Below are 24,038 nucleotides of genomic sequence, written 5' to 3' on the forward strand. Positions count from 1 at the left end.
TATCAACACATCATCGGCATACAGGCTTATGGTATGGACGTTGCCCCCAAACTTGATTCCCTGCACCCTCGGGTCCAACCGCAGCAGTTGTGCAAGAGGCTCCATATAAAGGGCGAACAGTAGGGGGGACAACGGACAGCCCTGTCTGGTGCCCTGTTCGATCCCAAACCGGGGAGACGTGCATCCATTGACCCGGACCGTGGCTGAGGGGAACGTATAGCAATTCATCACCCGGGTACGGAATTTCGGGCCCATACCGGCCTTCGCTAGCACCCTCTCTAGGTAGGGCCAGTGCACCCTATCGAATGTTTTTTCGAGGAGGTGGAAGGCCCTTTTGGTATTATCAGAGGTCTGGCGTTCCGGAATGAATCCGGACTGATCGGGTCAACCAGTCCCCCCATGTACGGACCCCAGCGTGAGGTGAGGATCCCCGTATAAAGCTTAAGGTCCACGTTTAGGAGAGAGATAGGTCTGTACGCTCCACACTCCGCGTGGTCCTTGCCCTGTTTGGGTATCACAACGATAGACACCTCTAGCAGGTCTCCCGGTATCGCCCCCTCCTCTCCGAAGGAGGTGAAGAGTCCAGCAAGCAGCGGGGCCACTTGGGCACAGAACGTTTTGTAAAAGCTTGCCGTAAAGCCGTCAGGGCCAGGGGCTTTAGCTATCTTGAGGCAGCCAAGAAGTCTGCTTTTGCCGCGGGCACCGGTGGGTCAGCAGAGTATAACTCTGCATAAAATGCGCTGAAGGCACTGGCTATAGCATGATCTCCAGTCACCTGTATGCCATCCATCCCTCTTATCTCCTGCACCTCCCGTCTCCATGTGACTTCACGTAATTTATACGCCAGTGGGTGACCGCATCTGTCCCCACCTGTGTAATATGCGTGACGCAATCGCAAGGCCGCGAATTCTGCCCTATCTAAATCTAAGGCCGCGAGTTGCTGATGCGCCGCTTTTAATTGCCGCCATAGTCTCGGGCCCCCCGTCCTCCTATGTATCTGTTCCAATTCCCTGGTCTGCTGCGTAAGTTCGTCTCGTTTGGTCCGACGTTCCTCATTCTCAGCTGTCGGGATGGAAATGAACTCCCCCCTAAGGACAGCCTTCAAAGCGGCCCACTGTGTAGCCAACGTGGTTTCAGAATTGCTGTTATGGGAAAGGTAGTCCGCTATTGCGCGCTGCTTCTTGGAGACCACCTCTTTCCTGTACAGCAATGACTCCCGAAGTCGCCAGACCCTACGTGAGCGTAGCGCTGCAGGCACAGAGAGGACATCTGTAACTGGCGCGTGGTCGGAAAGAGAGGCCGTACCTATGTCAACGCTAGTGACGAGTGCGTGAGTGGATGTGGAGACAAGCAGGTAGTCTAAACGCGCGTACGTTTTATGGGAAGCCGAAAAGTACATGTAGTGGAGCATGCGCCATAGATCCACTAGGCCCAGGTCCCTCAAGCAGGCCAAGCCCTCGGATGTGAGAGCCCCTACCTGTGTGGTGCGCTGACAGGATCTATCCAGCACGTTGTCAAAAACCAAATTCAGATCTCCACCTAGCAGGAGGTAACGGTCTGTCGTGTCAGTGATGTCAGTGAGAGCCCTATGCAGGAACTTTTCTTGACCTTCATTGGGTTCATATATTGTGCCAATCGTGTAAGTTATATCCCCCACTTCAAACCTGTACACTAACAGTCGCCCCTTAATTTCAGCAGTCTTACCTAATACCTTGCCCCTGAACTTTTGTGCCACCAAAATTGCAACCCCTGCCTTTTTAGCAGGGCACAAGGAGAAAAATTGAAGGGGGAATCTACAGGATCGAAGCCGTTGACAATCTTTGGCTAAGAGATGTGTCTCCTGGAGGAGACAAATGTCTGCTTGAGACTGCTCTAATTGGAACAGGATCACTTTGCGTTTGACTGGGTTATTCAATCCCCTCACATTTAGTGTGAGGACAATCAAATCAACTGCCGTCATCTTAAGTGGTGTAGCCATATCCCTGCCATTGAAGGAACCCCGTGGATTTCAGTCCAAGCATCCCTGGCCCTCTCCATCCCCGCAAGCTCCAAACAACTAAACCAAATACAAACCCATCCAACAAGTGCACCATGGACCATATCCCCCCCCCACCCAAGCCCCACTCCCCCCCCACCCAAACTCCAAACTCTTGTAGTCCTTCACCCAGAGATGAAAAAGAAAAAGATAGCACGGGGTAGTCCAACGAGTCTATCCGGGCGCTCCCTCCCGCCAACGGCCGTGCATTCTGAACAGGTTATCAGGGCCGCCAGGAAGCGCTAGGCCCCTCACCCCGTAGGATCTGCACCACCATCTACGGCGACAGCCTCCACCGCCGCCCGTTGGCCCGCTGCAATCTCCGTCGCTGGGGGTTTCTTCACCCGCCTCCGTCTCCGTTGCTGGCGCCATTGGAGCCTGAGCTTGTCTGTCTCTGTCGTGGCTCTCTGGACCTCTTCTTCTTCCTCGGGTTGCTCAAGTCCTAGCAGACGGCAGGCCTCCGAGACTGACCGAAGCTGGTACTGTTTATTCTCCATCCTGAAGATGAGACGGAAGGGGTGTCCCCAACTGTAAAGAATGTTCTTCTGCTGTAAATGGGACGTGACCGGCTTAAAGAATCGACACTTGTCTAATTTGAGAGCCGCCAGGTCCTGAAACAGCAACGGCAACGTTCCCTGAAATGTGAGCGGGTGCATCTGTCGCGCCTTCTGCAATATCTCCTCTTTATTACGGTAGTCTTAGACACAAACCAGGATGTCCGGGGGGGGGCGCCGACGATGCCCTGGGGGGCCCTGCTCGATGAGCCTTGTCAAGGTGGAGAACAGAGTCCAGTGGGCACCCCAGCACATGATTAAAGAGTTCCCTGGCATAACGAAACGTGTCTCGGGTGGCCTCGGACCTAGCAACATTTCGAATACGTATGTTGTGTCTCCTGGAGCGATTCTCCAGATCCTCCATGTGGAGCTGGAGGTCCACCTGTTGGTCATGAAGGCGGATGATTTCCTGCTGCAGGGCCGCAAGCTCAGTGTCTTTGTTATCACTTTTGGCCTCCAGGTCCGCCACACGTTTCCCTATGCCGTCCATCTCACGCCGGACCTCTTTGATTTCGCTAGCAAATTCTGCCTTAAAGGTTTGAATGTCGTCCCGTAGGGATGTAAAGAGGGACTCCAAAAATGCCTTCGTAATGGACTCCGAGCCACTGTCTGCGTCCTGCTCCATCTTCCTCGAGCCCGGCGTCGCAGTGTCCTTATTTTGGGCAGTCTGTGTTTTCGCAAAGAGTTCCTTCACAGTTTTGCCGCGGGGGCCTCTGATAGCGGACATCCCTCGTGGTTAGTATATGCGCTGCCCTGCGGCCCCGCACTCCTTTCCCCACAACAGCAAGGTGCGTACAGACTCAGTACCTTAGGCCAGGGCCCCCCCCTGCCGAACACGCAGTGCCACGCAGGTCCGCCGCGGCATCGAGAGCTCCAACCCACGAAGTCTGGCGCAGTCTCTTGTCGTCCGCTCGTGCCAGCACTCCGTCACAGACCTCCAGTGAGGGGCCCACTCCGCTCCCGGTGGTACAGGCCGCCCTCCATTCGTCCCCGACAGGGCCTCCGGTGCCTCGGTTCACCATAGCCGCGGGCGCACGATGCCCCCGCCTCGTGGCGTCCTCCTCACCTCGTCAAGGCCTCCAGTCCCTCGCTTCCACTAGGCGTCCAGTCCTCCCATCACCAACGCATGGACTGCAGACTCTGATCGCTAGCACGGGCGGCAGCGCGGCTGGTAAGGAGGGCTTTTGGGCGTCCCACAGGCACCCTCAAGATGGAGTCCTGGCCTTCGCTGGGCGGGCGGGTCACAGACCCCGAATGTCTCTGCCGATTCGATGCTCACAGCCCAGGACACACCTGCTCCCCGGCGGGCCTTCTCCACCCCATAGGATCATCCTGCAGACTGGCGGCCCTTAACTCCACCGGTTGACTCCAGGGGACCACAGCACTTCGGTCGGCCACTACGCTGCCGCCACCGTCCCAATGTCCGTCTACCCTGCTCACCAGACCTCTCGTCGCTGCCTGTCCGCCCGTTGCCACTCCGGACCCCCGAGGCTGCGGGACCGCTCTTCAGCCTCTCCGGGCGATTGGGACGTCCTCCCCCGCCTGTGGCTTCTTGCCACGCTGCACCGCACGTTTGACTCCACAGGGGGCGGGGTATCAGCGCCCGCTTTCAGGGCCCTGCTCTGCCACCACCACCGGGCCAAAGCCTGCCGAGCTTCGGGCCTCGGAAGTCCACCGCTCAGCGTCTGCCCCCTCGCACAGCTCCGGGCCTCGTTCTCGACCCAGTGGAGGATGGGCACTCTGCAACCCCCGAGCCCTGCGCGGCCCGGGTCGCGTGGTGTCACTCGCCTGGTGGGCTCCTCCGTCCCGCTCCGCTATTCCCTCGGTCCGGACAGCCCCCAGACCCGTTTCCGTGGGTCCAGGGACGCCAGAACCGGTGCTGTAGTACGGCCGTCAGCGGGAGCAGCGAGACTACACGTCTGCTCATGCCGCCATCTTGGCCACGCCCCCTCCCAAATCCATGTTTAGGGAAAACTTTGCCCTATCACAACAACACTCTCAGCATGTATCATAGAAGTAATGGTTTGTTTGTGATGGCTATGGACCTACATGAATTAACAATTTGACTTATGATTTGGCACACAGCTTCAAGGACAGGTATGCATTTCAAGTGCTGATCAGCATGAATCTCTAACCACACCTATAGTCATTCAGACTGAATTAATGTTGCAGGTGAGGTTAAACCTATGCAGCGTGTATCAACATAGTATGATGCAAGATGGCGCAAAGTATGTGGCATTTTGATACACACTTTCAGAAAATTCCATGATACCATCATATTTACAGTTGATAACACTGTCTGGGCAATTATTTCCACCTCATCAGTTTCATGCTGAAATATGGACATAGACGACCAAACCGTGTCTAGACAAGCTTAGCCTAACTCATTCCACTTCGCTGCTTTATCTGTTAAAACATTGTTTGAAATGGTTGTGCCATATGTTGTACGTCACATATTAAATGTGTTGAATATCTGCAAGATTAGCGCCAGATGATGGTATATGTGCCAAATACATCAAAACAGTAGATGAGCAAACATCACCACAGATGCTAAAAATACATGATTCCTGTGGGCCTGTATGCATGGCACCTACATGAAGATTAACCTGCATCCTTGCCAACTTAACATTATTCTGGGTTCAAGCTCAGTTGTATTTGTACACTGAATGTAATTTGGTTCCAGGTGATTGATACATCCCCATACACTTCACAATGTTACAACTATCATGTATCAAACACAAACCTTACAGAGCTATAACCATTAACTAATTACTCAACTGGAAGTGTTGGGATTTTGGAAGATGTCACCTTCTCCTCTAGTGTATGGGTCAAGACCACCTACAAGACAAAGATTTGAACATTGCATTGTAAATAGTGCAGCTACACACAGTCTAAATTCTGTTAAAAGTACTATGACAGCCCAGTGATTTGGAATATTCAACACACTTGAAACACATATGTACACATTGTATGAATATGGGGTGTAACTAGTCACCATGACTGGTAGAGGTGGCTGGATGTTGACACTCGGAGATATCTAACATCACATGGCTGAACCATGCCTCATTAATGTGATGTTTTGTATATTGCTAGGCAGCATCATCATAGGCCCCCTTGCACGATGACAGAAGGGGGAAACCATTGTCCCTAGGCAGACCAAAGTAGTGCTGCAATGGTAATGGACAGGTATACACCATATGTAACATTGTAAGTACCATATCAGACTGCTCATGGCACTGGAGCACAAAGTGCTGACTAGCAGCAATCAATGTTACCTTCTATCCTGGTGCAAGGAATCATGCCTTGGAAGAAGTTCTTTATTTTTCATTCCTGAAAGTGCTACCTTCCTGAACAAATACAATTTACAAAGGCATTTCCATCTGTCTATGTGTGCTGAACTATGCAGCACACTTAAGAATGTTAACAGGGGGAGGAGCTTCGCGCGTTTCCAAGATGGACGTGTGAGCTAAGGGCTCCCGAGACCCTTTCCGCCTCCCGCAACTATCCTGTGATTAATCCTGATTTGTACGACGGGTACTTGTTATTGATGCCCTGCTGATGTTCACATTCTTTTCGAAAATCGATTTGGCCGCCGGACACCGGACTTACTGCACTTTGAACTTTGAGGCCCACATCGTATGCCAACTGGGGGCTCGAGTCCCCGAGGTACCCAGGTGGTAATCGAACAACAACGGCTGATACGCCACGCCCTCTACCCCTGGGTTACTTTCGGTTTCGTTTTCGGTCGTTGTGGTCGGCGACTTGCAGCCGATCGGCGCACCAGCTCTGTTATTGTGGCCAACCTTCAGTCAGCGTTGGATCCCTGCCCTCTCGCCTTTACGAACTTGCCACGACGGTAATCACTTTGACCAGATCCTAAAGGTCCTGTCGGAGTTTGTTGCCCATCATGGCGGGCAGGGCGGTTGTTGAGAAGCGCACCACCAGAGGCCCGTCCCGGGGAGGGGTTGCCCAATCCCAGACTATCGATCGCTTTACTCGCCCTAAGGGATCCCCGGGCGGGTTGAGTGGGCCCCTCGAGGAAACTGGTGACGGTGCTCCTGAAATTGAGGAGCCAACTTTGAAGGACGTTATGGGCGCCATTGTAAGTGTCCGGACCACCATGGGCCAGCAATATGAAACCTTGGCAGATAAGATAGACACGGTGGCGATCGAGGTCACCCTCATCAGGGCGGACTTGGGGAAAACTAATGACCGGGTCAAGTCCCTTGATATCAAGACTGCGAGTCTGACCACAGATGTCTCGGATCTTCAGACCACAGTTCGCAATCTCCGGACGACTAATGATCTGTTTGCCCGTCGGCTGGAGGATTTCGAGGGCCGGGCCAGACGCAACAACGTTCGCATCGTGGGTGTTCCGGAGACCTCCGCGGACCTGCCCGTAGACGTCCTGGTGGAGGACCTCGTGTTGAAACACCTGGCACCGAAGGGCCTCAGTAAACTTTTCGCTGTGGAGCGGGCTCATCGAGTCCCTGGTGGGAAGCCGAAGTTGGGAGCCGCTTCGCGGCCCATAATAGCCAGGATTTTTAATTTCCGGGACAGAGACGCTATCCTGCACGCCTCCCGCACGAATGGACCCACCAAATTAGAGAATGTATCGATCAGTTTTTACCCGGACTTTACTCAGGCGATGCAGAAACAACGAATGGGCTTCATGGGAGTGAAAAGGCGCCTTAGAGATATGGGACTGAAATATGCTATGCTTTTCCCGGCCCGCCTGAGGATCGAGCATGAGGATCGTGCGTTTTTCTTCGATCGCCCTGAGGTGGCTAGTGACTGGTTAGACACTTTGCCGACGCGCCATGATGGCCCGGAGAGCTCGAGGGGTGCTGAAGGCGGTTTGGCGGAACAGGAGTAGTGAGTCTGCATCGGCGAACCTGACTTCGCGGCAGTGGCTCAGAGACTGTGTTTTTATAATATGGATACCCGGGGGTGGGGGGGAACGGGGAATCTTCCTCCTCTGGGGACTTTTTCTCTCTTTTTGTAGGTTAGTTTAATGGGGCGACAGGCACACTGCAAGTTGGGGTGGCTTTTCGGTCTACCGCAGGGGTGCAGGGAGGGGGGTTTGTGTTTTGTGGGTTCACTGGGGGTGGTGGGGGGGTTCTTTCTTTCTTGTTTGTATCGAGGCTGCGCTTTGTTCCATATTTGCTGCTATGTGCTTGTTTCATGGTGGGGGGGGCAGACTGTTTACTTCTGGGATGGAGGTAGGGGGCTGAGGGTGTTGAGCTGGAACGTTAACGGTCTTGGTGACAGGATAAAGCGGGGGATAGTACTGCAGTATTTGAAGCGATCCTCCCCAGATGTGGTTTTGCTCCAGGAGACGCACTTGGTGGGTAATACGTGTCGGGCATTGAATAGGCGAGGTTACCGTTTGGTGGCCCATTCCGGCTTTACCACTGGATCGAGGGGGGCAGGTATCCTGGTTAGGAACTCCCTCCCCCTGGAGATAGATGGCACGGTGTTGGACGACAAAGGCCGCTACGCGGCTATTACGGGGAGGTGGGAGGGGAAGTTGATCTCCATATTGTCTGTCTATGTTCCGCCTGGTCTGCAGTCTACTACATTCACCGATTTGGGTGGGGTGATTCTGGGGCTGCCTGATGGTTTGTTGGTATTGGGTGGCGATTGTAATTCTGTGGTTAATGGAGAGAGTGACCGTAGCCCCCCCAGGCTTCTTCCCGCATCGCAGTTATGGCTGGGGAAATTTTTGGATGCTTTTGGGCTGGCGGATTGTTGGAGACAGCTGCACCCTGGACAGCTCCAGTACACCTTCCACTCGGGAGCTCATGGGAGTCTCTCGAGACTCGATTATATCCTCGTGCCGGTGGTGCAGTTGGTCTCGGTACGTGAAATCAAGCATTTGGCTAGGGGGATTTCCGACCACTCCCCGCTTTGGCTTCAAATCGATGTACAGCTGGGGGCTGGGGATTGGATTGCCCCGATCAGTCCATGGCATTTTCAGAATCCCAAAATCAGATCGGAGGTGGTCAAGTGTATGGACTTCTACTTTGCTGAAAATGAGGGATCGGTGTCCTCCCCGGTCTCCCTGTGGGAGGCCTATAAAACTGTGACCCGTGGTCAGACTCTGTGTTTGATCGCTGGTGAGAGGAGGCGCAAAAATGAGGAGGTGGTGAGCTTGGAAACTGAAATTGCTGGGTTGGAGGAACAGTTGGAGTCTGGGGTTACACCCGAGCGATTGCACTTTTTAGCTCTTAAGCAATCTGAATACAGGGCTTTGGTGACTGACGCGGCTGAGGCGATGAACCGTGTGCAACAGGGGCGTTTGTATGATGTGGGTGATAAAGCGGGAAAGCTGATTGCTTGGCTGGACAAACGAGACAGACTGAATCGAGTGGTGCCTGTGGTTGAGAAAGTTGACGGTACGCGAGTGGTGGACCCGATTGAGATAGTCGAGGTGTTTGCCCGGTACTTTCGGGTTGTATACGCGCCGGTCTCGAATATGCCAGAAGAGGACTCGCACTTGTTGCTTCGTGATCTCGTGCTGCCTAGTCTCTAGGAGTCGGACAGGGTGCTTATGGAGGCGGACTTTTCCACTGATGAGGTTGCACTTGCTATACGCTCCCTTCGCTCGGGGAAGGCCTCGGGTCCGAACGGTATACCAGTTGAATTATACAAGCTATGCCCTGACAAAATGGCGCCGTATCTTAGTCGGATGTTTGCGGCATCGCGAGACCTTGGGTCCCTTCCTAGGGACCAGAGGCTGGCGTCCATTGTGGTTATCCATAAAGATGGCAAGTCCCGCGAGCGCTGCTCATCGTATCGACCGATATCACTTTTGAATGCGGAACCCAAGATATTGGCGAAGCTTTTGGCAAATCGATTGGTCACGGTGATTAGCGATTTGATACACCCGGACCAGTCTGGTTTTATTCCTCGTCGGAATACTGCGCTCAATCTCGGCCGTCTTCACGGTGTCCTTGCGAGGGCGGGGTCTCTCAATGAACCAGCCATCTTGGTTTCCCTTGATGCCTCGATGGCCTTTGACACGGTCGAGTGGCCGTATTTGTGGGCTGCTCTTGCTAAATTTGGTTTCGGCCCGAAGTTCATCGCGTGGGTCAAGCTTCTGTATGAGCAGCCGTTGGCTCAGGCTGTGGTTACCGGCAGAGCCTCGGAGCCCTTTGTTCTCGGACGAGGCACGTGGCAGGGATGTCGTCTGTCGCCGCTTCTATTTGCGCTCGCGCTTGAGCCCCTTGCCGCGTGGCTCCGCTGGGAGCCCTCACTCAAGGGTATTCGATGGTCCCCTGACTTCGAAGATCGCATATCACTATATGCCGACGACATATTATTGTACCTGACCTCCCCCCGTAAGTCACTAGGAGTCCTCTTCGACGTTTTGAATTCCTTCGGACAAAACTCTGGTTTAGTTATCAATTGGGCCAAGTCTTGTATTTTCCCACTAACTGGAGACTCGCCCTCTCTGCCCCGCACTTGCCCGATACCGGTTTCTAGAGGGGGCTTTAAGTATTTGGGGATCTATATTTCACTGGACCCTATGGTGCGCTATGAGCGGAATTTGTTACCTCCGCTTGTCCGGCTTCGGTCGGACGTTGCGGCATGGTGTAGTTTACCCTTGTCCCCATTGGGAAGAGCTGCCCTGTTTAAGATGATGTCTCTTCCCCGTTTTCTGTATGCCGTCCAAAACACGCTTGATCTGGTGCCAGCCAGTTACTTTCGTGAAATCGAGCGCCTTCAGAGGAGACTAGTGTGGGCTGGATGGCCCCGCATTGCGTTGGCGAAGTTGACGTTGCCCTGGTACGATGGTGGTATAGCATTGCCTGATATTAAAAGATACTACTGGGCATCTCAGCTGAGCGCTGTGAACCATGCCATGTACGGTCCAGCTCTGAATCCTGCATTTGAGATGGATCGGTGGCTGTTGCCCGGGGGTGATTATTATAGGGCGCTCTATTCTCGAGGCGCCAGGAGGAACCTGACGGGTGCCACTGGAGTGGCAGTGCGAGTGTGGGGTAGTGCGACCACGGCTACGGGGTGGGCGGATAAATTGACCAGAGCGACCCCATTGTTTGCCGCTGAGAGACTGGGAGTGCTATGGACGTCGAAGGGTTTTGATAGATGGGACCTCATTGGCATTAGTAAAGTGGGCGATCTATGGGCTAAAAATAGAGTTAAGACCTTTGCTGAATTGAAGCAGGAATATAATTTGAATGACACGGAGTATTTTCGCTACTTCCAGGTTCGACATGCCATTGAATTGGTTTTTCCAGCCGGATCTACTATCCCGGAGTGTTCTCCCCTGGAGGACAGGGTGCTGGACGGGCATGTTCCGGACAGCACTATCTCCCTTATCTATAAAAAACTCATCAATGATCGTTCGGACCTGCTTGTTCAGCTTCGGAGTGCTTGGACTAACGATGGGCTGGAGTTGGATGATGAAGACTGGCAGGCTGCGATATCCTCTCCTAAAGAGGTCGCGATCCCGGCGCGTCTGCGACTCGTACAGCTGAAGATTCTGCACTGAGTCTATGTCACGGGTCCACGATTGATGCATATGGGTTTTTCTGCGGATGGGCTGTGTAGGAGTGGCTGTGGTGTGCTTGCTACTTTCCTCCACATCATATGGGAATGTCCGGAAGTGGTATCTTTTTGGACTAGAGTGCATGCGGTGATGGGTGAGGTGACGGGCGTTGAGTTGTTGCCTGAGGCCAGGCGCTGTTTGTTGAACATCTGGGAGCCGAATGACTGCACTGCTGCTCAGACTCAATGGTCACGCTAGGGAACATGGTTGCGAAAAGAGACATTGCTCAATTGTGGGGATCTCAGAGGGCACCATCAGTTCGCAACTGGGAAGAGCACATGGACTGGTGCATGTTCAGAGAAAAAATTGTGTATGTCTCCCGTGGCAGGCCCAAGATGTGGGGCAGGATTTGGGACCAATGGAACTCATATCGAGGGGGGATATGTGATCCCCCCCTTACTGAACCTCCCGACACTCCTTGTTCTCCTTGACTGTACGTTTCGGATTCCTAATTTCCCGTGTTCTACGATTTGTTTCTTGCTCTGTGTCCCCCCCCTTCTCCTGGTATCTCTTCTGTTTCTTAACACTGTCTTTGTTCGCCTCTCCCCGCGCCATATGGAACTGATACTATATTGCAGGGTACAGCCTCGACTCTTTTTTCGATTACGTTTTCTTGTTTATTTGTATAAAATGTGAAACCTTTTCAACATCCTTTCATCCGTAGCATTTTGAGTAATGTCATGCAATATCGCTGCCGGACCTTCGGTTGTCGGCTGATGAGCTGTGTTCTAATGCGCTACTGTTATTTTGTGTGACTGGCCGGCCCTGGCGGTTGTAGGCTTGTAATTGCATTCCTTTCTTGCTAATAAAGGTTTAAAAAAAAAAAAAAAAAAAAAAAAAGAATGTTAATATACTAGAAGATTGAACATTAAATTCCTCTTTACCCATCACCTGTACAGGTTTTGTAAATGTTTGGATTATGCCCTGCTCAAGCACATATGTGAAAGTATGTAATGTTTCCAAATCCATGCATGTTCAATCTAAACAGCCACCCGCAACCCATTAAACAGGCAACGGGACAGGGTATAGCAATTGTGTAGCATTACACAGGATTTTTGGAACCACCACATTAAATGATCTGCCCCCTCCATGTATACACTTTAACCTAAATGTGATAGTAATATGACTACGTGCAGATGGTACATCCGTACATACCTATGGGGCCTTTGTCTCTAATCTAAGGTGGGCTACTATATTTGCCTCTCTTAACATGACATCAGCCCAGCGATGTGTGAGCTGGTACACGGTGCGCTCAACTACAAAGCACCCTCTCCAGGTGCTCATTTCTGTCCTTGGCCGAGTATCCCTGGCTGACCCTACCCCGATGCCAGCATGTTTTAGCACGTAATAGGCCAGGAGCCATAGCAGGCCTCCAACCTCTCCCTCACTGAAATTCTTTGCCCTCCCCTTTCCCAACATCCCCTAAGCACCATTATACCCACTAAACCCCAAGCAAACCCCCCTTAACTTAATCCCTACCCCTCATACATTAAACCCCTCTTTAGACAAACACCCAACAAAAAAAGACAATACAGATACAATTTACAACAAAAAGACACAAAAGGCACACAATTCACACAAGACAGGGACAGACCAGACACAGACAAGAACAAAAATCCCAGCAAAATACCACTCTCCAAAACACCTCCAACACAAGCACAAACTAACAGACTGTAAGAGAAATTGAAAGTTGTGGGTGGTTGTGTGTGGTGTGTTTCTCGAAGTAGAAGTGGATGCAGGAGTGGTAGGTCCAGTGGAGTTCGGTGGTGTAGCTGAAGGTGAAGGATGTTGCTGGCGGAAAAGATGGGGTTGAGCGTGTGTCCGGCGGGGTGGGTGGGTATCGTGACAAGCTGTTTGAGTCCGATGTAGGTGAGGTTGTCAAGCAGGGTGGTGGAGTTGCTGTCGTTGGCGTTTTTGAGGTGGAAGTTCAGGTCTCTGCGGAGGATGTAGTCTGGGGATGTGAAGGCATGCGTGCTGATGACGTCGATGATGGAGTCGCTGAACTGTGGCTGGGGTCCGGGGGGTCTGTAGATGAGGGTTCCTCTGAGGGTGGTGTTGGGATCAATGTGGATCGGGAAGTGCAGGTGTTCGGTAGTGCTGAGCGTGTCTTCGGTGCCGATCGAAATTCTGAGGGTATTCCTGTGGACGATGGCAATTCCGCCTCCTGGTCTTTTGGTGCGGTCCCTGTGGGTGATCTTGTAGCCATCCGGGATGGCTATGGCAATGTCTGGCACCAAGGAGAGGTTCATCCAGGTCTCTGTCAGAAAGGCTACGTCCGGGGAGGATGAGCCGAGTAGGTTCAATGGCGTGCTTGTGGATGGAGCAGGTGTTGAGTAGTATGCATCTGAGATGGGTGCAACCTGCCCTGGTGGGAGGGGCAGGACGTGCAGGTGTTTGGTGGAGGAAGAGGTGTGCGCCGCGGCTAGGGCGACTGACTCCGTAATCTGGGGATCACGGTTCGATCCCCGGCACAGGCAGCAGATTAGCCCAGCACCATGTGACTCTGGGCAATAGCTTGCTCAATCTTCCCAACGGCCCCCAGCGCCAAGAGACCCTTACGGGTGATTGTGCGCTTTACAAATCTGGATTGTTAGTGGCTGGTGAAGCTGCAGCTTTGGCAGGAGAAGTGGCTGTGGGTGAGCTTCGGGGTGGCCTGAAAGCAGGTGGAAGATCGGCCGGCATTGAGTTCATGGAGGGTGTTGGCATCATAGCGGCCTCAGACATCGTGGCGCTTGTGGGGGCCAGAGGGTTGGCACTGGCCCCGGTCCCAAGGCCACCTTCTGTCACCCTGAGACAGGTCATTCATCTTCATTGACAAAATGCATCACAAATCACTCCATTTCCTTACTTTGTACCAGAGCTTGGTTCCATGATCTTTGCATAGATGTACCCATTCAAATCCCATGGTTTTAGACACATTCCCAGACCTTTCAGACCAGGTACACCTGGGAATACGCCAGAAAGTAAATCCTTCCCAGAAGTGGTGTAACAAGGAATTATACCTTTCATTCTTCTCGTTTCTTCATCTTTCATAATAAACTTAATTCGATCTATAAAAATAGACCATGAATGTACAATAAAAAGAAAAAAATACAGTACAATAAATAAACAACAGTATATTTTCCAGTGCATTAGAAAAATGGTTCATACAAAACGCAATATCACGTTTTAACAGCATACCCCTGTCTGTGACATCCTAGTATTAGTTCAACATTTTGAGCTGAAATCAAAAGGAAAGGGGGAGAACAAAAGCCTCGCTAAGGATCCTGTATACGAGCCCACCTCCCTACTTCATCTTTCAAGGTGTACTGAATTCTGCTGCACACATAGATGGCAAACTATGCCGCAGAGGATATTTTGCTTTGGAGTAAGGTGCACTTCCATGCACAAATACAATCCTGCATGCAACACAAGCATTCTTGCTCCATGGTGCAAGGGTGACTGCTTTGGCCCTAGGCAGTAAAAATGACACAGGCACATGGAAAATGGCAGGCATTATATGTATTCTATTAGATACAGTACAGCTCATCCCTGCCCTTTTGCTTTCACACATAGCAGCGCAGTATGGTGACTTTCTGCACTGCAGTCTGTGGCCATGCTCATGATATGCCCCTCTGTTTTAATTTACAGGATATTCGGGGAGCAATACTGTGATCCACATGTAAAAGGCTATCACCAGCATTATGACATGCAGCACACACACTCAGTCACTGAACACTTTTTGGCTGTACACTCTCTTTGGACGGTACTAGAGTGTGTCAATGTGAACACACACTACCAGCACCCACACATTAACCATGTGCACACTGCTACACATTTGAACCTATGTGTTGTATATTTCTTGCAAAGCCACCTGCATTCTGCTTATGCCTTTATTATGCACTCATTGTATGATCGACATGATGTTGAGCAGGGGTGAGTGTAATGCACAGCAACGGACCTTTGGAAGAGACGATTGAGCCAGAAGGCCTCCCTGCAGTGAACCGGGGTCACATGGTCATGTTCTCTACTACTGTTCACTGCACAGCATGCTTCCAATCCCAATTTAGCTTTTTCTTTCTCCTGACAAAGGCAGTAGCAGTACATCTACTATGAGCACAGGTCCTTGTGTGGCCCTCCTGGTCCAAAAAGACTGCAACCCATGTAATGGCACACACTCAAATTCCATGTTCCCCTTTGGGATGATACAGGATTTAGTGAGCCCCACATATATGCAGTTGTACACTCAGGGTAGGGGTTATACTACTGTTACCATGCAGATGTAATTTCATACCCAACATCTCCATAGTGCCATGTTCAGATGAGTTTGTGTATGTACACATACATTGGTACTTAACATTTGACATGGACGCTTCACACTTTTACCATTGCTGTATTCTTGAGGTGATGTAATGGTTGTAAAAACATATCCATTGTCTAACTTCTCTGGGTTATGCCACACATTGCAAGGTCATCTGTTCATAGTGTTGTGTTACAGGCCTTTGAACCTTCATCACATTGCTGTGCAAAGCATTACAAATTGTGGTCAGATGTTGTATGTATGACAATCTGGTCAAGAAATTAGTCGCATGTACAGTGTTTTGAGGATCCCCACACATGCATGTTTGCCTTCTTTATAGATTACATGTTGACATTTACACTTTTATAGTAGGCGTTTGCTCATGACAGCTGTCACTCATGATCTGTGATGGTATCTGGAGCAGCATGTGCTCCTGCAATATGCTGCCTTACAGCACATAAGTAAGACATACTACAATGAGGGGTTTGCCTCAGGTATGGACATTTTGGGAGATCTGTGTTCCAACAATCACTGAGTGTCATATGAAAAACACTTTGGTGCTGCAGAACATAGCTATACTGCTAGCTGTGCTGCACTGCACTGCCAAGTGTGTGAGGACAGTAATGGACCATTAATATGTGGATATGTGACAATCCTGCCCCATCCCTTTCATGCAGTACACTGCATTCCACTTGTTTGCTGTGTTGATTTTTTGGGGTTTTGTTTTATGGCCCCATGTTTATCAATAGCTCAGACTATATCATTGTGAAATGTTGAGGCTCACATCTAGTTGAGAAGATGTGACTGGCTTGATTTGTACATGTATTTTCACATAGAGAATCACAATGAATAAGTTCTGAAATGTATTTATATGGTGATCAATTGACATAATTTATGTCTATTTCATCCTCAGGTAATATTGTTTAGCGAAAGAAATTAGCCACAATCTGATCCCGTCTACACCATCAGGCAATATGTGCTGGGTGACTCTTCGCTATCTTCATCTTCATCCTCTTCCTTTTCCTCCATATTTGTTGGTTCATAGTCTCAAGGGAGATTTGTTCTAACACAGATATTATGCAATATGGCACAGATTAGATGCAGACCACAGGGGGTGCGTACAATAGTCTTCCCCCTGACATGTCTAGACATCTGAATTTGGATTTTAGGACTCCAAAAGTCCTCTCTACAACATTTCTCATCTTGCTATGTGCTGTGTTTTCTTTTCATACATATTTTTATTAACATTTAAGTTAACAAGCTTCTCTCATATCATTTAGTAATGTTACACGTGATACACTTCATACCACAGTTCGACTGTGCATTATTCCAAAACTTTCAGTATACAATTCACAGGTGGTTATCCATTTTTAACTGTTATGTACGATCTCTACCACACATATATGAGTAGGTTATCATGTGTGATCCGGGGGTGTTGTAGTATTCCATGGTGCATAGTGGGACCCTGTGCAGTTAGTTTCATAATAGTTGTGAAACAAGGCATTAATACTGTCTGGGTCATGAACTGATTGATTTGTTCCTGTCTGAATATGCTTGATTCGGGAGCCCCGTATGTCTGATTTAATCAGCCATGCCAAGAGGCAGTCTGGCCTCCCCTCCTTTTCATGAACCTTAGCAAGGAATCCCTTGTAGTCGTGGCACCTCCGTTTTTCAAGGGCTTGAAAGTACAACGTTCGTATATCCTTCACCAGTCCCTGTCACACATCATCACGGTCCTGTATGTTATGCTTGAGTAGTTTAGTTTCTAAGTCCCTTAGCTTCTGATGTAGCGCCGCTGCACTCCAATTGATTGTCCAGGGCAATGACCCCTCATGACCACCTTGAATGTCTCCCATTCCACTAGAGCTTTGGAACCTGTGTTTGTGTTAGTGACAAAATATGTGTCTATGGCAGAGCCCAAAGTCTCCTTAAAGCAAGGGTCTTCCAGCATCTGCATGTTAAGCCGCCATAATGGCACAAAGGGGAGTGTCCCAACTGGTTGAAAGATCATCAATAAAGGGTGATGATCAGAGAAGGTATGCCCCATGTACTCCGAGTGTATGATAAAGTGCCCCACATCAGGAGAGCAAAGAAACGTATCTATTTTGATGTGTAGTTGATGTAGCAGGGAGTAATATGAGCAGCCTCTGTGGTACAGGTTGTGCGTCCTACCTTTATACACCAACCCCCAATGTCCCACCCATTCTCTGAAACCTGTTGCAGTACGATTAACCTGTGCTCCCGACAATAGTGGATGTGACTGATCAAGTGAAATTCGACACATTTGGACCACCAATCCATACACCCTGAACATCTGTAAGTGGTATCGATATATAGACGATATCCTGTTAGTATGGAAGGGTGATGAACAGAGATTATGTGATTTTAAAGACTGGATCAATGGGCTAAATCCACATCTAAGATTCACTATGAATAAGAATAGGGAAACAATTCCCTTTCTAGATATCAATATAACTGCTAAAGACGGTACCCTCAGCAGTTCACTCTACACAAAACCCACTGACAGAAACAGCTTATTACGGTTCGACAGTGCACACCCACGGGCCCTGCGAGAGAACTTACCGGTGGGACAGTTCTTACGAATAACGAGAAATTGCTCAGAACTTCAGGATTACAAAAAAGAAGCCCAAATACTAACAAACAAAAAGGAGAGAGAAGAAATACCCTGCCAAAATTGTTGAAAAAGCTAAAAAAGAGCACGAAACAACCCAAGAGAGGCTCTCCTCGAGACCCATGAAAGGACTAAACAAAAACAAATGATATGTGTTACCACGTTTATTTCATCCTCGAATGAAGTAAAGAAAATAATCAACAAGCGGTGGTCAATCCTCAAATCGAATCAACTGTCCTTTGAAAAACCCATGTTCTCCTTTAAAAGAAACCACAGTCTAAGAGACATCCTCATCCATACGGACAGCTCTAAACCCAAAGCAGAGAACCAACTCACCCTATGGAACACTCCACCGGTGACCCATGCGGGTCTTGCGTAGCCTGTGAATTCACGGAACATACCAAATTTCTTGACTTAGAATTACAGACCCCTTGGGAACAATGATCGCACACGAACTGCAATTCTGAATCAGTAATTTACTTCATCGAATGCCCGTGCGGATTGACCTATGTAGGCATGACCAGTCACAAAGTCAAGATAAGGATAAGCGAGCATAGAAGCACAATTAGACATGCAGTCAATTCCACCGGACTAACCGCATATTTTGTAGAAAAACAACACAAGGATACAGACATACGGTGGACAGTCATAGAGAAACTGAAAGGCACAAACAATTTACAGAAGAGATTACTAGACAGAGAACAACGGTGGGTATACTGACTGAAGAGCCATCAGATAGGACTCAATGATGGCATTCCGTGGAGTCAACTGTCCAAATGAAAAAATGACGACCAGAATTGGACCATGACTTGTTTTTTGAACCATACTACCTCCAGGTGTAAATACGGATACCGTAAGAATGTGATTAAGTATGAACAAGGACGCTACAATCGGATGCGCCAATGGATGCAGAAACATTGTTGAGCCCAATAAAGGTTCATGCTTGTGCTGCCCTCAAAGGCTACCAATCCTGATGACGGCATTCGTGGAAGCTTCACCACTACGATTGATGGGTAGTGAAGTTCAAGATGAAAGCAGCATCGATCAGGTACGACCTTCTGTCAGCAATGCAAATCAGAATGTCAATGGAGACAATCATGCGCACGAATGCATGGTTACACCTATTTCCGAGTTAGTGGAACTTTCCCATGAAGCTGTTGACAGTTTTTTCGAAAGCCTAAATGATATGATGTTCTCACCAGAGCAGAAATAGAGACTTTTGAGCAAACTCGCACACGGCGTTCCCTGAATTCGGCCTTCAACTTTAAAAGCAAAGTCACATGAACTATTTACACTCCAGTTCACGGACAGCAATTTTTCAGCAGCCCCAAAATATTTTTTACAATTTTTCGGGACACTTATCTTCTGCTTAAAGTAAGAAACTATTCCTAGAGAACTAAGATTTCTATTTTTCGATACTTTATGGACATTAGCTGCCCGCTGGTATGTTCATAAATATTTTATTATGTGATGGAATGGTCTCGAACCTTTTTTCTGTATTAAGAGCCATTTCATGTGTAATTTCTCATATACCAAATAGCATTAATGTATGAAAATGCGTAATTACTTTGGCATTATTCTTCATCTTAAGTGCATACAATACATATGACTGCAATTTTTCCGTATATTTGAAAATTTCGAAATGCATTTATGTATTTTGGGGTGGTAAGGTATACACACTACTCTATAGTATGTTGTACTATGTTATACTATGCCTAGATTAGTAAATATGTCCATAGTTAGCGTGGAGTGGGTGTCATGTATTCCTATAGGTTCTGAATCGATCCCCCTATTCCTGACCCTATTCTGGTTAAACAAACCAACAAGTTAACTAGCAGTCAGCCCATGAGGCAGAAAACCCCCATGATGCAGATACCGTTATCTGACGCAGTCACACTACGGCACAGGAACGTGTTATCTGATTAGGTCATAACGCTTGCGATCTAATTAGACAAGCGATATTCCTCCAGCCCCTGATAGGGCATACGGAGTTCTCATAACAAATCAAACCTATGACAACCTGGAAAAATCCGTGCGGCCATTGTTTTGATTTCACAGAGAACTTCAGCAAAAGAATGTGCTAACGACCTGGTCGTATGACATCTTTATTGACGTATCTATGTCCATCCTTACGTCAATCTCGGCACCTTAAAGGTATAAATATTACCGATATTGCCCTATGCAAACACACGCGGTGGTGACGAGACGGAGCAGCCATACTTGCCGAAGCCCAGAGCAGAGCAGACCCCGCTGGCAAAAGCCCCGCCTTCCTGACGCGCTGAGAACGAGACGCGCTGCTTTCTCCTACCGAGAGACCCAGCACCGGCGCTTCCGGGTAGCCCTCGCAGGCAGCCTGGAATATCGAGACCAGAGAGAGAGATACCATCCCTCATTTATCCTAACTTCCAGGTACAGAACTGAATAACCCCTCACAGAGAATTCTTAAGTTAGTCACTTGGCAAAAACAAACTTAACTTAAACTGTAACTTTCTATTCCCGCCCACGCATCAGGCTTAGGTCAGGTACACGGGGTAGGCGTATTTAGAAACACCAGTTGAGTACGTTTAGTCAAATGTATATGTGTATGTAATATATTTTATTCATTTTAAACATCATATGGCTTAGAAACCATATCAATGTTTTTACAGTATTATTTTATACTATTGCTTTTAATGTATGCACTTTACTTAACTATAAGTATTGCAATAATATCGATCCATTTCTCTTGTATGAGAAAAGAGACTGATCAATAAATAACACCTTTTTATTGAACACGTCCGTCTCTTCCTTTTCTCTACAATCTGATGAGACTAAGAATGCACGTACTGACTGAGTAAAATAATTTGCCTTTTGTTCACACGACTCTCGAGATATACTCTTGATTAGGGGAGAGCAAAGTTGTCATGTTCTATGGTTGTCAGAAACTAAATCCCTTCTTGTCTAATCAGGGAAGTTAAGTCCTACCTGAACATTCGAGAAAGTTTCTAGTGAACTCTGAGCTAAGCTGGCAAACCCAAAACTTTAAGTCTAATATCGACAGTAGTAAACCTAGTTAACGTCTGATCTAGGCCTTTACTATTGTAGGTATTATTCCAATGCGCAGAGCCTATTGGGATGATAGGAACTACACTACAATCCAAAGATTCTAAAGATGAGAACGTGGACACTCTAGACTGGATCAAATCAAGCGAAAGCGGCCTGTCCGATATAGAGAATAGAGATAGATTACCAACCGAAATTCTACCTGTGTTAACATGGCCACACACGTATAGAGAACATCTTTTCCCTGGATCATGATTCCAATCGACACTGAGCAAATCAGCACAGAGATAGTATACCATAAGTTTTTTCTTACCATCACGATGATGAGACACAAGTGTATGTGACTGTGACCCCACATATAATGAATATAATGAGGATATTGGTAATAAGTATAGCCAACAAAAACTCTGCCTGTAGCAACTTGACCATGCACGTATATAAGGTCATTGAACCCTTAAACATTATTCCAATTGATATTGAACGACCCAGTATAGGAATTGTGGGACAAAACAATGTCATTTATTATCGCAATGATGAGACATAAATATACGTAACATTGACCACTGATCTTTTGCTCATCCTAAATAACAATGAACAAACAATTCTTCCAACTTACACATATGGATTGACTATCACGATGCTCTTATTCAATTTAACACAATTTACTTTTAAAGATTCAATCCCCTTCGGATCTAAAAACATTGGGAACTACATGTCCCATGGGTCTCTGGGCTTAGGATTGGCTGTGTAACTATGACACGGCACGTCGAGTGCGCAGCGGGTCAGAGGATGAGGGCGGGAACTTCCGTCTGCTTTGTTTATCCGGAATAATGATTTAAACCACCAACAGATCCGAGGACAACTACTCGGAACACAAGAGCCGGGGACTGGAGGCTGTAACAGGTCAGACTGTTGGGTGTGTACTTAAATAAGTAAGTTGAAGACCACTGTCTATACAAGCATTTATACGACGCAGCTAATTTGATGCGGGAGATTCGTATTTTTTCTGAAAGTAATCCCCGCAAATATCTACCTAGACAATATTATAGATAACGCCACATGCATTCCCTTAATAATCACCCAGGACCACCTACATAGACTGCCCAGTCCCGTGAGACGCTGGTGACAATCCCATTTGGGTAAAGTATATCGTGCATGAGAAGTGTGATGTATGGATGGTGTGAATGTTCACTGTACCAAGTTGTGATTGTGGGTTGTAGCGCATACCACACTACAATTGAGATTGATTTTATCTGATGCATGACTATTTTTAAACCTATCAGACATTACGCTGATATTGCTAGAATGCGATTGAAACCGCCACTTACCTGTCACGTATAAATCCAATATGTTACAGCGATCAATTTGAGTGGCACAATGGAAGGATGACATATGACCCACTATGTATGCTAATGCTTAAACAACGAGCATGCTCACATAGGTGACACCCGAACTGGGCGTTTTACACAATAGTAATCTATTATGTTGAACCTATTATATGTTGTTTGTTACTGTCTTTTCTTCACAGATGGAGCCTGGCAGATAACACAAACACCACATACACATCATAAGGAACAGCTACTCTGCCCTTCCATACTGATAGGATAGGGACCTCCCATCCCCTCAGTTCCCTCACATAGGGGGTCATTTCTGCCCTGAAGAAAGTCCAGGACCTACATGGCCATAACGGACTGAAACATGTCAGCACTAGGGTCTTAGCACCATAATACTCCAATAAAGACCCACTCTTAATATAATTTTAATTACCCAGACAGAAACCCAAAAATAAAGGGAAACCGGGGATCTGACTGAGGTATTTTATCTTTAAACCCCCTTGCCATGAATCTATCATAAGAGCTCCCAACACTGTGGTTGAGCCCACCCTGACTTATAGGGGTCAGGGTGACCCGATGATGAAGCATGACACCACTAGGGTGTGTGAGGGTAAATAAACAAAAAGTAGTTTTTTTCCCTACATTCATGGTTGGGTTAGGCACAACCTTTCATCAGGCAATTCCTTTCTCCTGTTAGTCGTGTCCCCTAGATACAGCTAGTTTAATAACGATGCTAACCGATGTCTATTGGAGTATATGTTGTGATATACATTGTTTAGAGAGGACATACTCCGGTACAGTCATACCTCTCGAACCCTCCTGGTATTGGGATTTTTCCAAATACCTGATTGTGATTACTGATCAAGTGAAATGTCAGCGATACAATTGAAAGTGGCCCCTATGATTTCCTCCGTCCCCCCTACATCCGCTACGTGTGTGGAGAGGCCATGAAAAAAGAGTATTTGTTCCTGATTGGGGGTGTATAAACTGCCAAGCATGATTTTTTGCCCGTACCGTTTCCCTTTCAGGAATACGTATCTGCCCTCTCTATCTATTAGTGTGTTTACAGGTTCAAAAGGTATCTCTGTTCATACTCAAATCAACGCCCCCTGGCATAAGCAGAATATGATGTTGCAAAGACCTGTCTTCTCCAGCACCTGCGTTACTTCAATATTTCATTATGTGTGAGGTGAGTCACTTGTATTACAGCAGTTTATACCCCTCTTCTGCACAGGTACTGGTGTATATTATATATTTTCGTGGCTGTACCCATCCCCCTGTTGTTCCATGTCATGGATTTTAGTGTATGATGCATAGGTGTCATTCAAATGAATACAATGTCAATCCTGGCCCTCTACCCAGCACCTGGCAGCCTCCTCCCCCACAGAACTGTACAGCACCTCTCCCACAACAAAACATAACCAAACAAATCCCCCAGCAGTGCTAAACTCTCCTTCCCCAGAGCATCCAGGCAACTGCCAGCCGCCCAAACTATATATAGTGCATCTGTATCATCAGAAGGCCTCAACCAAGGCTGCGTGTGGATTCTGAATGGGGGTAGGCTGGTGTTCACATGGTGTCGACGAA

The sequence above is a fragment of the Lissotriton helveticus genome, chromosome 6, assembly GCF_964261635.1.
Source record: "Lissotriton helveticus chromosome 6, aLisHel1.1, whole genome shotgun sequence".
Taxonomy (NCBI): Eukaryota; Metazoa; Chordata; class Amphibia; order Caudata; family Salamandridae; genus Lissotriton; species Lissotriton helveticus.